Here is a 3904-nt window from a genome sequence, read left to right as displayed (position 1 = left end):
GAGAATTGTTTGAACCAGGAGGCGGAGGCTGCAGTGAGCTGAGATTGTGCCACTGCACTCCAGTCTGGGCAACAGAACGAGACTCTGTCTCAAAAAAAAAAAAAAAAAAGAGCAACTTGCTGCTTTGTGAGGTTGTGAGCGGCCACCACTGGAAGTCTTTGAGAAGTGGCCAGACACCACTGTAGCCAGGCCTGTCTTAAGAGGACTTGTGCCTCCAGGGACCCAGGTAGGCAGGATGATGGCGCAGCTCTTCCTACTCCAAGACAATGCTGTCCTTCCCCTTTCCCATGAAGTCAAGGTCAAGCAGCAAATAAGACTCCCTGCTCCACTCTACCCCCAAGAGAGAAATGATTCTCTCTCCTTTCAGATCCCCCAGGATCTGAGGGAGAAAGGCTGGGAGGAGGGGCAGCAGCACTTCGCTGGAAAGGCAGCAGACGCTTTTCCAGCCCCGGTTCAGCTGGAAGGCTTGGAGGCCGGCCAGACCACTCTGGCATATGCCGGAGTGGGTCCCTGGAGACTGAAGAGGCTCGGTGGAGTCTGTCTGTTGTCAGCGCTGCTGCCTGATCCCTGCAAGACAAATGGCACTTTCCTTCTTCAGAAGCATGATCTGCCTTTGTTATTAGCAGTAATATTATTACCAGTTATTATTCTTGCTGGTGCCAGTTTTGCATATCTTTTTGTTGCTCTATTTGTATCTCATTTACTTCTCAAATTGCCCCTGGGGGCAGGAATGAGGATGCAGAGAGATGCACATTAATTACTGTCGCATTTTTCTGTGGAGAAAACTGAGGCCAGAGCCGATTGCTCACAGCTAAGGAGCTGTGATTCAGACCCAGTTCTGTCAGCTCTAGAGGCACCTGCATCCGTGCCCACCAGGGTGATCCCCCTGGGATGGACCATCTCTGGATATGGGGCCTCGGAGACTGGGGTTGAGGTTTGGTCCTGAAGAGCTTGTAGCCAGATTGCCACGTTCAAGTGTAAGTCCAGGAAAGGGGCAGGCGGCAGTGCACATGGATTTATCAGTTTCAGAACCTCGCAGTGATAAGAGGCTTCACAGAGCATCTAATCGAGACCTTTAATTTTGGGGGGAGAGCAGCTGAGGCCACATGGAGAATTAGTGGAGAGCTGACAAGAGTCTGGGCGCCTGGCCCAGGGGTCCGTGGTCCAGCATGTTGTGCATTCAGTGGGAAGCAAAGGGCTTGCCCAGGATTGCCTGCCCCAGCCCCGAGGTGGCTTGTATTCACTGCAGCTGCCACCGGCCCCCTTTGCTTCATCCTGGCAGATGCCCAGTGATTGTCCCTGAGCAAGTCCCAGGGTTGGGCTGAGCTGCTGTGACAGGGAGGCCCAGGGAGCTCTGCTCAGGGAGCCAAAGGGAACAGTCAGAGCCTGAATGTTCTATGTTCACCTGCCCCAGCCCCTCCCACCCTGGCCCATTCCACAGGCCCCTGACCATGGTCACTCCCTGAGAGGGATGGAGGAGACGGTGGTTGAACTGAGTGCTGAGAACCCAGAGGGACGGAGTCCACAACTTCCAAACAGGAAAAGGGACCTCTCTGAAAACTCTGGATAACCAGAATTATCACAGCACCCACACATTCCCAGTGCGTCCTTCTGAGATCAGACCTTGGGCATTTACTGGGTTTCTTTTTGAGGAGGAGGGAAAGTGACAAAGGACAAAGCAATGCAACCCATCATGGCTGAAGACGATGAAAGACTCCCTGGAGCGAGAAAACAGTTACTGCCAGAAGCAGAATGGAAGAGCCAAAAAGTACACAAAATTGACTCCATAAATTTTGAAATAAAAGTGTGTGGTGTGTTCTGAGTCACTGTAGAAGCCATGCGTTTATTATCAAGATAGAAAATAAGAGCAGAGAATGATGTGGCCATTGGTCCTTGCAGAGGCTGCACAGGCGGTGCGGTCCCCGGGGGGTTCCGGATGCTGGTCTTCTGACCGTGGCAGCAGCCTCACCCCTGCCCAGATGGCTCCATCCAGACATTTGGCAAGGTCGTCATCTGCTCCTGGATCCTTTTTCAAGCTGGTTTCCTGCCTCCCCAAGAGGAGATTTGAGCCCCATTCTGCCTTGGAAATAAATCCTGACAGTTGTGCACAGCATATCTGCAGGGAATTTGCAGGCCTTGGTTATTGGGAGAACCAGAGCCCACTCCACACCGAGCCCCGTCCATGTGGCTGAGCAACACCCCTGTGTCCCCTGTATCTGTCTCACTGGCTTGCTTTCTGCCAGTTTCTTAAAGAACCACACCATTACCGCGTTTGCCGTTCGAAGCATTGTCCCAACAGTGCAGATGGTCCTGACAAGGGCTCTATACGCTGGCAGAAGGGAGCTTCCAACCTTTTAACCTGAGGAAACTGAGTCTCTGAGAGGCTTGGGAGTGTTGCCAGGTGGAGCTTCTCAGAAGACAGGGGTCTTGAGCCCAGGACACCTAACTATCGAGTTTTCACTAGGAGACTTAGTGGTGACTTTCATGAGGCCGGTCGTTCTCAAGGAAGGGCTAGGGGCCATCAGCAATGTCTGGAGACCTTTTTGATTCTCACAGCTTGGTGGGGACTGCTACTGGCATCTCATGGGTGGAGAGCAGGGATGCCACCGAACATCCTACAATGCACAGGGCAGCCCCCCACAAATAAGAATTATCCAGTCCCAAATGCCAACAGTGCCGAGGTCAGGGAACCGTGCCCTGGACCATCCTATCTCTGATTCCAAAACGATGCGTGCTTTCCACTTTTCCCCATTTGTGAGTCATTGAATAAATCAAAGCTCTTCTGAGCAGCAGCAGTGATCATGGTCACTGCCCTGAGTTCAAATAATGCCAGCTGAGGACAGTGATCTGGAACTCCCAGCATGTCATATGGGTCTCTTAGAAATTCATGTGACTGTTTCCACCATCTTGGGCATTTGTGGGGACCCCCAGACTGAAGGCAGAAAACCCTACAAAGTGGATGGGAGTGTGGGGCTGGATTTTTCCCCACCCCTAACTTTGTGTCTCTGGGATCTCCAGGGACCTGGCCCCTCACCTGTGCATCTGAGGAGCATGCTTGGGGAGGAGCTTAGGAATGGGATGGGCGTGGGAGTGCTGGGTAGCAACCTTTGAGCAAATCTCCATCTTCTCTTATTTCTGATCTTTTTCCACGTGCTCAGTCCTATTTCCGCCAGTTGAAGGCATACTAATATTCTTTATACTATTTAATCTTTTGCAGAAACCTTATTATTGTAACTTGCTGCTCTCCAGATACCAGTTCTTCGTGCCGAGAGCATCGGAAATGTTTCTGTGTCTTACTGGTGTTTTCATGATCAACTTGTAAATGTAAGCAATTGACTTCATAAAAGGTATTTTAACTATTCTTGGACCTTTGCTACCCAAGCACCTGGTTTCACCATGCGATCACTCACTTTTCTACAGCGAAGACTCTTTCTTAATGTAGGATTTCGATGTGCTCTTTTGATTAAAAATATCTAACCTTAAAAGATGTAAAAATGTATCTGTGAAATCTTCTCACTTTGTTAGCATTGTTGCTGTTGTCGTTTTCTATTATGATAATTGAAGAGAGAAAAGAAGAAAACATGAACACCTCTGTGTCTGGTTCTCATCTGTGCTTTATATAAAGCAGACAATCTACTCAGCTTTAAAAGGCTCAGCCCCAGTGTCACCTCCACTCTGATGCTTTTCCTGCCCCACTGGGGCAGGACAGGTCCCCTGCTCCCTATCCCCTCCTGATCCCACTCCATCATCACACCTGTAGCAAATCGAATCGCAGAAGCTACATTCAGTTTTCCCAACTATCTGAGCCATCTAAGAGCAAAGTTTATCTTATTCAACACGTTATCCCCACCACCCAGCATAGTGCCTGGCTCCTAGCAAACACCCGCTATTCTGTGAATGAGTG

The 3904-nt window shown here is 50.2% G+C and overlaps 1 protein-coding gene across 1 annotated transcript in view; it reads left to right on the top strand.

The window, feature by feature from the left end:
* The window catches only part of LOC105547901 (chromosome unknown open reading frame, human C14orf132), a 48492-nt gene extending 44906 nt beyond the window's left edge, over positions 1-3586 (top strand). Inside the window, exon 3 of the mRNA XM_011991673.1 lies at positions 3218-3586. The gene's annotated coding sequence lies outside the window, so the exon portion shown is untranslated. The remainder of the gene's footprint in view (positions 1-3217) is intronic.
* Positions 3587-3904: the final 318 nt, after the last annotated feature.

The sequence above is a fragment of the Mandrillus leucophaeus genome, unplaced genomic scaffold (genome assembly GCF_000951045.1).
Source record: "Mandrillus leucophaeus isolate KB7577 unplaced genomic scaffold, Mleu.le_1.0 Scaffold4, whole genome shotgun sequence".
NCBI classification, from domain to species: domain Eukaryota; kingdom Metazoa; phylum Chordata; class Mammalia; order Primates; family Cercopithecidae; genus Mandrillus; species Mandrillus leucophaeus.
The sequence above is the reverse complement of the archived record's forward strand: the minus strand, read 5'-3'. Positions and strand labels throughout refer to the sequence as shown.